This window comes from Nicotiana sylvestris, chromosome 1, assembly GCF_000393655.2.
Source record: "Nicotiana sylvestris chromosome 1, ASM39365v2, whole genome shotgun sequence".
Taxonomy (NCBI): domain Eukaryota; kingdom Viridiplantae; phylum Streptophyta; class Magnoliopsida; order Solanales; family Solanaceae; genus Nicotiana; species Nicotiana sylvestris.
In genome coordinates this window covers 169,163,421-169,176,607 of record NC_091057.1, presented here as the reverse complement: position 1 = coordinate 169,176,607, position 13,187 = coordinate 169,163,421, and positions in this window count along the sequence as shown.

Sequence of the window (13,187 nt, the reverse complement as noted above, 5' to 3'; positions counted from 1 at the left end):
CAGCACCAGAACATGATTGCATACCTTAAATGAATTCACAACTTGCACCACGTTACTCACAGGACCACAATAACATTCTCTGATCAAATAATTCAGAAATTCCACGAATTTGATGCTCCCTATGAGCACGTGATTTTTGCCTTATACATCAATAATTCCTAAAAATTCAAACAAAATAATATTTCTTTATTTTTACAATTTTTGTGAATTTTGGTATCATTTTGTGTTAATTGTTTGCATTTTATTTGTGCATTTTTATTTATATGAAAATACGAAAATATGCATTTGGCATTTGCATTTAGGATTTAACTTCATATTTTGGGATTAATTAGGGTTAATTTGTTTTAGAACAAAACATAAAGAAAATAACAAAAATAGTCCACTTTTGCATTTTTAATTGTTTAATTGCGAATTCGTCCCAGAATAGTTTTTTAAAATAATTTTAGGAATTAATTAGTTTAATTTTGAAATATATTAGGACTTTATTTTAAATTTTTGCAATTTTATAAAATTAGAAATTATACATACAAGAATTAAATAAAAGAAAACAAAAGAAAGGGAATGAAAACATTAAAAAGGACTGCCCATGATTTGGGCCAATTAATATCCCAGCCCAATCTCAAAACAAATCCGCCCAGGCCCAGCTATGCCCAACCCGGTCCGGTCCCAAGAGGAGCCAAACGACGCCGTTTCTCGGTGCATCAGATCTCAGCCGTCGAGGTTGTTAGATCGAACGGTCCAGAAGCCCCACCCTTTAATATATATATATATATATATATATATATATATATATATATATATATATATATATATATATATATATATATATATATATATATATATATATATATGTACGAATATTACCCCCCACCCTAGTCCCTTGCCTTCCTCACCCTACCTCTCCTCTCAAACCCTAATCCAAGCCGCTCTCATATCCTTTCATCGGAGCTCACCGGCAGTGAACGTCACCTACGCCGATCCGTCCCAAATTCACACCATAGATTCCCCATGAATCCCTCTTTCTAACCATGCCATTGGTGTCCCTCGAATCTTTCCCCATCTCCTCGAATCTCCGATTGAAGTTTTCCGGCCAAGTCGCAAACTTATCCAAACTGGACCAAAATCACACCACACCATCCCCAGACTTCCCTCAACCCAAATCCATGACCATCTTCCTTCGAATCTCGGTGAAGTGGCTCGAATTTCAGATCTAAGAATTTCTGGCCAAAACCCTAACCCAAAATCTTTATGATTTTGGACCGTAATATCCTTAACCATGTGTTCTCTTGTAAAAACACATGGTTATGGATGTTATGTGTCAAAAATCTGGAAAGATTCGGACGTCAGCAACTGGCCGGAGTTTCTCGTGCTTCAGTGAGCTTTCTTGTTTCTTTTTATTTGCATGGTCGAAGTTTTAATTATAGTTTTGATTTCATTAAGTGTTCTGTTAATTTTATGTATAGTTTAAATTTCCTTTTTTCCTTGTTCCATCTGTTTTAATCAGTGAAGCATCTTCGCGTTTTTAGTTTTGTTTTAGTTTGATGCATGTGTCATTTGTTAGTTAATCATAGTTCTAATTTCAGAATCGTCGTAATTGATTAGTTTGGATTCAATACCATTTTGTCCATTAATGTTAGCTAGATGTTTAGGTTGATTTCAATTGCTTTTTAGTTCTGAATTTAATGTTCGAATGGTCAATTGTGAGCTTATTGGTTAAAAGTTAGTTTAATTTCATTTAATGTTGACTGATCCTGGTCTCCTGGTTTTTCTAAGTTGTTTGGGTTTGGGTGATTGAATAATTGGGATTGGTTAGTTCAATTGGTTAATTTCTGAGTTCTAATTAATCAGTCCTAGTTAGTTTTGAATTAATTTAGGGGATTAGTTATAATTGTTGAGAATGTAGGTAGAATCAGTAACTTTGAGAAGCTTTCAGGGGTAGTTTAGGCATGGAAAAGGGTAATTCTTATAAGAATAGTAATTTTAAAGTAGGGGTAAGGGTAGTATCGGTATTGTAGGGGTAGAAGAGCATCATAGGGCCTTCTAGAAGGGTACTTTAGTGTAGGTGTTAGCACAATAGAGGGATTTACTTGTTGAGCAAGTCAAAATAAAGGGACTAAACTGAAAATAAGGGAGGGACTAAAAAGAAAATCCAAAATCTGATTGACCCTCTTGTATCACCTATAAAAGGGCATCAAGTGCCTTGAGGAAGGGGATTGAATTTTCAGCCCAAAAATCCCCACCAAAAGCTCTCCTCCTTGCTTTCAATTTCAGCTAGATTTCAATTCCAATACTTAAGAAAAAAACATCAAAAAATGGAAAAATCAAAAACAGTTTTACTATTTCATCACTAGTGTTAGTTGATTACATGATAGGTTGATAGCAATGTTGGCTTGAATTAATTCAGAAGTAGTTAGTCTGCTTTGTGTTGTTGAAATCGTATCTACAACTTGGTTCTCACCTTAATGATATCTGAGTACTCATTGGAATACTAGTAGATAAATTAGTCTGTGCATAAAACTAGAATTCAATTGACTAATATCCCTCTAATTCGAGTGGATGCGTATTGTTTCCCCTTTGCTATAATTATTGAACACTTAAAATAATTTAGGGGTAATTTCAGTGGGCGTTTGGCTGAACTAAATCGAGGCCTCGCTGGACTCAGCAATAAGCCATCTCAGGCTGTCACACGGACTGCCTTCATGAGTTTGGGCTTCCTAGGGGATTCGATCCCATGTGCTGTTATCTGTCACCTGGGCTTCCCTTTCTCCTGCCTGACCGAATTTTTGGGCCGTTTCTGAAGCCCACAGTGATCCAGCTCATTGTTGAGGTTGGACTACTGAATTTTAGTGCATAATCTCAGTTCAGTTTTCACGTAATTAAGTTTTCTTTCTTCTTTTAGGGACAATTGATCAATAGAAAATTGTAGTCACTTTCAAATGGGCCTTTTTAATAAAATGTTGAGACGAATCTCACCAAACAAAATCATGTATGCGGGGCCCTCAACGAATGGTTATTAATATGATTAAATTTGGAAAGGTTGTTTAGTAAATTCCACAGCCTTCCCCAAAATAATAATACGTTAGAATCTTTAGGCACGATTTAATTAAATCACTTTCTTAAATTCGGGTGCGCATTGATGCGGCCCAAATCCAAATCTCGACGAAGTCGAAATGTGTTGACAACCGCGGGTGCATTGATTGCGACGTGGTTCGAAACGCGTTTTCACGATGTCGCAATTCTTTTAAAATAAATAATGATAAAAAGTGGTTTATGAATAAAAGACACATAAGCTAGCAGGTATTAAAATCAGATAAAATCAAATGCAACAGTTGAGCGACCGTGCTAGAACCACGGAACCCGGGAATGCCTAACACCTTCACCCGGGTTAACAGAATTCCTTACGCGGATTTCTGGTTCGCAGACTGTTAACAGAGTCATATGTTTCCTTGGTTCGGGATACAACCGGTGACTTGGGACACCATTAATCTCTCAAGTGGCGACTCTGAATAATTAATAATTAAATCCCGTTCCGATTGTCCTTTAAATGGAAAAACTCCTTTACGCCCTTTGCGGGGTGTAGTGAAAAGGAGGTGTGACAGCTCTGGTGACTCTGCTGGGGACCGAACCCAGAATCTCTGGTTCAGGGTTCAGAATTTGAGCTTAGATAAATTGTTGTATTTGGTTATATCCGATTTTCTTACATGTTTTGTGCTGAATGTGCCAAATGTTACTACTTTGATATTATCTGAAATATATATAATCTGTGCCGACACCCTTCTCTCTTCACCTCCGAGGATGTGCTTACTGGTTGAGACTCCCTATTCTGTTAGTGTCATACCTTGAAATAAGAAAGAGGCCGGACAAGTTACGAAACCGGATGGCCTTTTGGTTCCCGGTAAGTTGCCCCCTCCTCGACTTGAGTTGTCCGCGCGGGTACACAGTCTAGAACACCGACCCAGGTTTTGAATATAGAATAATGTGACTTCATGCCGGATCCCTAGTAGGAACGATTATTTGCATCATGCTGCATTTGACTTAGGGGACTCAAAACAGGGGTTGGGTCCGTCTAGGGCTAAGCAACCTGAAATGAAAGGATCATCCTGATGCATCCTACTTGCTCTGTACATATATTTGTTTCGAACCTGCATGTTGACCGGTTTCTAAATCTCGGGAATATTGAAAAATCGAGGAAAAAAAGGGAAAAAGAGAGAAATAACAGAAAAACCAAGTATTCTCGAAACTCTGCCGAAATTTTGGGAAACAGAAAAAAGGAAAATAGGAAAAAAGAGTCTTTTATTTTCGGACAGTTGTTTGTTGAAAAGAAAATGAAAAAGAGTCTTTATTTTAGTTGGGAAAAGTAAGTTGTTTATTGTTTGTCGAAAATGAAAAAAAGCCGTTATTTTGTCTTGTTTTCAAATAATAGAAAAGGAAAATAGTTTGTCTTGCCATGAAAAATGAAAATAAAAAAGAGTCTTGTTTTAAAATGGTTCGGTTGATTCGACCGAACTACGCCGGTTTGATTCTCACAGGGTGTGGGATACATAGGCAACCCTCATCGGGTCCAACCTTTCCTTTGCAAAAATAGCCAAAAAATGTCAAAATTTTTATTTTCGTCGTAAATAAGTTGGGTGATGCCGTTTTGTCAAAAATAGCCAAATGTTCCCAAACGGAACACCGGAAGGCTGCCCTTGCATAAATAGCCACATTTGGTCATGTTTTCATTTTTTTACCCTCACAGCCTTAAGTTTTCGTCCTCGAGGTGTTGAAAGGCCGTGTTGCAATACCGGGTCTTTTATCTTAAAAAAAGGGTAAAGAGTTATAAATAAGTCAAGTAAGGCCGTCTTGTCATAAATAGCCGAATGTCCCCAAAAGGAACGCTGGAAGGCTGACTTTGCAAAATGGCCATCTTGGTCAATTTTTGATTTTTGACCGGTTGACTTTCGCAGCCTTAAAATCTTTGTTCCCAAAGTGCTGAAAGGCCGCGTTTGAGAGTCGAGTTCTTCATTTTTAAAAATTTGAAAATATATAGTTAATTTTGAGTCGAAAATATAGATAGTTTTTTTTTAGTCGAATAAAAGCTTTTCTTTTGCTTAATCGCCTTAATAAATGTGCAAGATGAGCACGATGCTAAATGAGCCCTTATCAATAATGACCAAAATCCCTTTTGAGTTGCGATTATGGTGGAATGATTTAGGCAAAGAAGGGCAAGACGAAATGAAAAAGTATTTGAAAGATCTCCCGGATTTATTAGACATTCAGCCTCGGGGTGATATTATCAGGGCATTGGTCGCTTATTGGGATTCGGCACATAATGTATTTCATTTCTCGGACTTTGAGCTCACCCCGACATTGGAGGAAATAGCGGGGTACATCGGAAGTGGTCAAGCTCCGTTGAGGTTTAAATACTTAATTGCTCCCAGGGCCATTACCGTACACCGGTTTTTGGATTCCTTGAAAATACCCCGAACAGTTCATCATCTAGATTTTGCAAAGGGTTTCTGCAGTTTCCGCTTCATATATGATAGATATGGCCACGTGGGCGGGTTCAATAATCCAGACTTTAAGTTATGTAGTAGAAGTAACCGACAAAAATGGGAGGAACACAGACGAGTGGCTTTTATGATAGCCTTTTTGGGCCTCATAGTATTTCCAAGGAAAGATGGAGATATTGATTTGAAAGTAGTTGGGGTCAGCAGTACCTTGCAAACCATGGGGAAAAGCACTTTAGCACCTATGATCGTGGCTGACATCTTTCGGGCTCTCACTGCTTGCAAAGCTGGGGGCAAATTTCTTGAGGGATGTAACTTGTTGTTACAAATGTGGATGACTGAGCATTTGTGCCCCCGCTCTCAGCTCTTGAGTTATGGTTCGTTTGAGAAAACTTGTATAGGAGAATTTTACACAAGAATCAAAGGGTCTAGTCTACCTGAAGGAGTCACGGCTTGGGCATCATTATTTCGGACCCTCACTGCCAGCCAGATACAGTGGGTGCTTGGATGGTTGCCTGTCGAAGAAGTCATATATATGCCAGCAGCCCGACCACATTTTCTGTTGATGGGACTCAAAAGCATCCAGCCCTATGCACCATATCGGGTTCTGAGGCAACTCAGGAGGTATCAAGTAGTACCGAGAGATGAAGATCTGAATACCCAAGTGGTCGAAATTAGTCCTGACGGTCGGTTCCCCGAAGAAGAGGTTCGCCAAATCTGGAGTGAGTGTCAACATTTGATGGCGAACACTTGTGTGTCAGATAGGGCTAAAGGGGAAGTTGCTTCGGGGTATCATGATTGGTTCAGAGGTGATGTGGCATGCGGGATACCGGCTAAAAGACCTCATCTCGAAGATTTCACCGAGTCATCCCAAGAGCAGTGGGACTGGTTAGCAAAGGAAGAAGGCTATCGAGTTGAGATTGGTAAGCTGAAGCAGCAAGTTGAGAGTCTGAAATTCGAGAACAGTGTACAGGTTGCCGTGGATCAAGGTGAGAAGAACAGACTAGCTCGAGAAAACGAAGCGCTTAAGCCCAAATCCGGTAATTGAGGATAACCGTCGATAAGCAACCAAGGAGCCGATCAGATGAGCAATTGATAAAAAGATTGGAAAATGAAATCAGGGAATGGCGGGATGAATTAGAAAAATCTGAGAATATCATGGCAGAGCTTAAAGCGCAGTGGGCTACAAGAACTAAGGAGCGTCGCCAGTACTTGAATCAGTTGAAAAGGGACCATGAGAAAATTGTTGTCGATTTAAAGAGAAAAGTGGTTGCCCTTGAGGGTAAAACGGTTAGGCAGGCTAGAGATTTTGGAATTGAAAGTGGACATTGTTACGACTTGTTGGCCCAAATGGAGGTAGAAGTGCAGCAGTTGCAAGATCAACACCTGCATGATTCTCGAGCTTTAAAGACGTGCAGCGATAAGATAAAATGCTTGATTATAGAAAAGAAGCAGACAAAAGACAGGATTAGAGCCATTGCTCATGCCATTTTCAGGAGATGCCGGGTTTGTGAAGAAATGATCTATACTACTTTTGTCTCAGCAGTAATGATCTATGTGAAACGAACCATGAATGAATTAGAGCAGCTTGAAAGGGATTTGGATCCTAGGCCCGCAGCGAGGCCGAACGACGCCCCACGGACACCTAAGTTTGAAGCACTAGAGTATGCATAGTCCGTGTCTGTAGTTTTCTACCTTTTGAGTCTGTTTTTTGTGTGTCCGTTGTCTTTTCAGGTCAAGTATGTTTGCAGTCGTAGAGTCTGTGTTTGCTTTTCATTTGCGTCTGTTAGTTTCATTTTGAAAAGTGTTTAGTTTGTAATAGTTTGTTTTAGTAATGACAATTGAAAATTTCAAAAAATAAAATAAACTCCACCCTTTATTTTTGCATTTATTTTCACGAACTATGCTTGGTCTGATTCGTGCGGGGTCACGATTCGTAGGCAATCTCCATAGGATTCGACCGTAATCGTAAGAAAAAAAAATAAAAAACAAAGAAAGAGAGAAAGAAAGAAAAGAGCGGAAAAACAAAAAGAGAAAGAGAAAGCAAGAAATGAGAGAGAACACAAAAGAGAAAGAAATAAAAGAAAGAAAAGAGCACAAGAAAAGGATGAGGTGATGAAATTTGAAAGAAAGGTAAAAGAAACAAGGAAAGAAATGCCGGGATGACGCATGCAATCGAGCAAACGCATAATAGAAATGATTAACTATATAAGTGCATTCATGCTAACGTGCGGTTGTCAAATCTGTTAAGATTTAATCGCTAACAAAGTGGTTGTCTAAATGTCTGAGTTCAGGCATATGGTTAGTTGATTGGCAGTTCTGGCAACTCACCCGTACAACACCCGGTCGAAAGATAAAGTAAACATGACAGGACAGGACTCGGAAATCAGCATCGTAGACCCTTCAAATGAAGTTGAGGTAACAGATGTGGGCGCTATGAAAGAAGAGATGAGGAAACTAAAAGCGCAAATGGCCGAAATGCATCGGGCATGGCCTCAGGGACATCCGGCACCACTATACCCCACGCATCTTTAGCTTTCCCCTATCATACCCAGGGCTATGGTACCACTTCATATGCTCCTCCAGCTCCACCACCTAAACAGAACCCTCCCTCACCCATGGTTCCAGTCTTTGTGGCACTTCCCCCAACCCCATTACATAGATCTTCCAGTGAGCCGCTATTCCAAGCTCATGAAACCCAATATTACCCTCCCGAACCCACTTTCAAAGCGCCTGAGCCATATACCTATACTCCCCATTTTGAAATCCCGGGAGAAGTTGAGAAACTGGTTAAGAATGCAGAACAGGAGGAAGTGATTCGTAAAGTCAAAAGCCTGGAGCAATCCTTCAGGATCATGCATGGTTTAGGCAACCAAGTCAGCGTTGCATACAAAGATTTGTGCTCTTTCCCTGATGTTCAGTTGCCTGCGGGGTTTAAAATGCCGAAGTTTGACTTGTATGAGGGGCACGATGACCCAGTAGCCCATCTGCGTGGCTTTTGTAGCAAAATGAGAGGTGCTGGGGGGAAAGACGAATTGATGATAGCCTATTTCGGTCAAAGCTTAAGCTGGTCCACGCTAGAATGGTACACGAGACAGGACCCCGGCCGATGGTATACATGGGATGATTTGGCACAAGCATTCATTGGCCATTTTCAGTATAACCTTGAGATAGTCCCCAATCGTCTGTCATTGTTGAAGTTGGAAAAGAAGCTCGGCGAAAGTTTCAGAGAGTTTGGTTTCCGCTGGAGGGAACAAGCAGCAAGGGTTGATCCTCCGATGAGGGAGAGTGAAATGGTAGATTACTTCTTGCAAACATTGGAGCCTACCTATTTTGGTCATCTAGTGACATCTGTGCTTGAAAGCAACCACCCAGGCCATCCAAAGCGGTACTGGTGGTGTGCTTGGAAAGAAGAAGAAGGAAGAAGTTGCTACAGTTGAAACTAGTGCTTTGTCCAGGCCCAATAACCCTCCACCCTACTACAACCAACCCAGACCCCACCACCCAAATTACCAATATACCCCATATGGCCCTCCACAACATTACTATCCACCACCAGAATCACACTTTTCTATCCACCACGCCCAGACATACACTCAACCTCCGGTGCACTCGCAATGGCATGCACCGACTCCCCAAAACACACATCCACCCCCACAAAACACCTATCCACCCCTAGGTCAAACAGACCAGGAACCGGCTTCCGCCCAAACCAAGCTTTTAGAAGTGAGAAGGCCCCAAACAGAAAAACATTTACTCTGTTGGGATAATCTTACACCACTCTCTTCCATAGATTGAAATAGTTGGGAATGTTGACCCCAATTGAGTCCAAAGCACCAAACCCCCTTCCCAGAAACCTGGACCATTCTGTTAACTGCGAATATTGCTCAGGGATGCCGGGGCACGATACTGAAAAATGTTGGAAATTGAAAAACGCGGTACAAGAACTCATTGATAATCGTCGTATTGAAGTACTGGCTTCAGAGGCCCCAAACATCAATCAAAACCCGTTACCAGCGCATTATGAAGCCAATATGATCGAACTGATACATAAGGGGACAGATCCTAAAAAACCCTCGCAGACAGTCATGGTGATCTGTTCTACGAAAGCCAAGGTCAAAGAAAAGACAGTTAGCGCGAGGCCAGTGGTTCAGCTAAAAGCGATAAAAGATAAGCCAGTGTTAGTAATGGGAAAAGGACCATTTGTTGCTACAAAAAAGCCAGAGCCAGTCAAATTAGTGATAACGGGGTCATCATCTGCACCAGTGGTTGTTGTGAAAGGGCCTATATAGAACCAGTTGTCATAAAGCTGGTAGTCCAATTACCCATGGTTGATAGAAAAGCCGTACCGTGGAAATATGACAAGGTAGTGGTGACATACAAAGGAAAGGAAATTGATGAAGAGAGTTGTGAAACACAAGGACTAACCCGGTCGGGACGTTGTTTTGCTCCCGAAGAGTTGAGAAAGGCTAGGGGCACTAAAGACAATCCAGTGCTAGTCAAAAAGGCTGTGACGGAAGAAGAGGCAGAAGAATTTCTGAAAAAGATGAAAGTGCAAGATTATTCCATTGTTGAACAATTGAGAAAAACACCGGCCCAAATCTCGTTGTTGTCATTATTGATCCATTCTGACGAGCATTGTCGAGCTTTGATGAAGATATTGAATGAAGCTCATGTGCCTGACAAAATTTCAGTGAACCATCTGGAGACAATTGCCAACAAACTCTTTGAGGTAAATAGGGTAACATTTTCTGATGATGAATTGCCTGTGGAAGGCACAGAACACAATAAAGCTCTCTACTTGACGGTCAAGTGTGAAGATTCAATGGTTACTCGGGCGTTGATCGATAACGGGTCAAGTGCTAATATTTGTACGTTGTCCACATTGAACAAGTTGAAGATTGATGATGATAGAATCCGCAAAAATAGTATTTGTGTTCGAGGGTTCGACGGAGGGGGAACAAACACAGTGGGGGATATTATACTCGAATTGATGGCCCAGTCGAGTTCACTATGGAATTTCAGGTGTTGGATGTTGCAGTGTCCTACAATATTTTGTTGGGTCGACCATGGATCCACGCGGCTAAAGCAGTGCCTTCCACACTGCACCAAATGGTCAAGTTCGAGTGGGACAAACAAGAAATCATGTTATATGGGGAAGATCCCACATGTGCCATAAATGATGCCATTATGCCCTTTATAGAAACCGAAGATGATAAAGGACCATGGGTTTATCAGGTCTTCGACACGGTCCCGGTGAACAGAGTGCCCGAGGGTAAAAGCACTCCATGTCCTAGGGTGGTAGCTGCGACCGTCATGGTGGTATCAGAAATGCTGAGTAATGGGTTCGTGCCTGGAAAAGGCCTGGGGGCTGAGCTTCAGGGCATTGTTCAACCTGTTTCTCTGCCCAAAAATCTGGACACCTTCGGACTGGGGTTCAAACCAACAGCGGAAGATGTTAGAAGGGCTCGTAAATTGAAAAAGAAATCTTGGGTTCTTCCTAAACCGATTCCACGCTTGTCCAGGTTCCTTCGTCAGGCCGGGTAGCAAGAAGCAGTCATTGGCAAAGGTGTCGGGTCCACTGATTGGTGCAGAGGGGAACTTGGATAAGGTGTTCGAGAGGGTATTTGCTGAAGTGAACATGGTTGAGGCCGGGGAAGGGTCAAGCGGAGCAGATATACAGTACATCAGACCGCATGCTAACATCAACAATTGGGAAGCTACTCCTCTTCCAATTCGGAGGGAGTCGTGGTAGTGGGTTTTGTTTTCCTTTTGTCACCTGGATTATTCCAGGGTTTGTAATTCAGTTGCTATGTTCCGTCCGTTTGGATGAGTTAAAACCATGTTATCTTTACATTCAATGAAATGCAATTTTCTTCTTTCTTCATTCCTAATTTTGTTTCCATTTTTTCTTTTCTTTTGTACAATTCTTTTTATGCTGATATCAATGATATAACATGCATGAGGAATCTTCGGCCCAGTTTTAAAAGCCAATCTAGCTCAGAAATAATAATACAAGAAATCGAGTGTGATGATGGGTTGGATTGTAATGACGATGAGGCTTATAAGGAAATTAGTAAAGAATTAAGTCACTTTGAAAAAAAACCCAAACCTAACCTAAATGACACAGAAGTAGTTAATCTAGGGGACTAAGACAATGTGCGGGAAACTAAAGTAAGTGCATCTGGAGCCACAACTCAAGGAGGAGATAATTAAAGTATTGCATGAGTACAAAGATGTTTTTGCATGGTCGTATGATGATATGCCGGGTCTAAGCACTGATTTGGTGGTTCATAAATTGCCCACTGATCCGGCACTCCCTCCTGTCAAGTAGAAGTTGAGAAAGTTCAAAACGGACATAAGTGTGAAGATCAAAGAAGAAATTACCAAGCAATTTGATGCAAAGGTCATTCGGGTTACACGGTATCCCACTTGGTTAGCTAATGTTGTGCCTGTGCCGAAGAAAGATGGCAAGACCAGGGTGTGTGTCGATTATCGAGATCTTAACAAGGCGAGTCCAAAAGACAATTTCCCACTGCCCAACATCCATATACTGATTGACAATTGTGCCAAACATGATATTGGCTCTTTTGTGGATTGTTACGCGGGCTATCATCAAATTCTAATGGACGAGGAAGATGCATAAAAGACGACATTCATCACGCAGTGGGGAACGTATTGTTATCGGGTCATGCCATTCGGTTTGAAAAATGCTGGGGAAACTTATATGAGGGCCATGACAACAATATTCCATGATATGATACACAAAGAAATCGAGGTGTACGTGGATGATGTGATCGTGAAGTCTAGACAGTAGTCCGACCATGTCAGAGATTTGAGAAAGTTCTTTCAAAGGCTTCGCAGGTACAATCTTAAGCTCAATCCTGCAAAATATGCTTTCGGGGTGCCATCTGGGAAGTTGTTGGGGTTTATAGTCAGCCGGCAGGGTATTGAATTAGACCCGTCGAAGATCAAAGCTATTCAGGAATTGCCACCTCCAAGAAACAAAACTGAGGTGATGAGTTTGTTAGGAAGATTGAACTATATCAGTAGGTTCATTGCTCAACTCACGATAACTTGTGAGCCGATTTTCAAATTGTTGAAGAAAGACGCTGCGGTCAAATGGACTGATGAATGTCAGGAGGCTTTTGATAAGATAAAGGGGTATTTGTCGAACCCACCAGTGTTGGTCCCGCCAGAACCAGGGAGGCATTTGATTCTATATCTGACGGTTTTGGATAATTCATTCGGATGTGTACTGGGGCAGCATGATGTTACGGGTAGAAAGGAGCAGGTTATCTACTATCTCAGCAAGAAATTCACATCTTACGAGGTTACGTATACTCATCTGGAGAGGACGTGTTGCGCCCTAACTTGGGTAGCACAGAAGTTGAAACATTATTTGTCATCCTATAACACTTACCTCATATCTCGCTTGGACCCACTGAAGTATATTTTTCAGAAGCCTATGCCCACAGGGAGGCTTGCAAAGTGGCAGAGTTTGACATTATCTATGTGACATGGACTGCGATGAAAGCACAGGCACTAGCCTATCATTTGGCTGAGAACCCCGTAGATGAAGATTACGAACCTTTGAAAACTTACTTCCCTGATGAAGAGGTGATGCACATTGACGAATTGGAACAAGTTGAGAAGCCGGGATGGAAACTTTTCTTTGATGGGGCTGTAAATATGAAA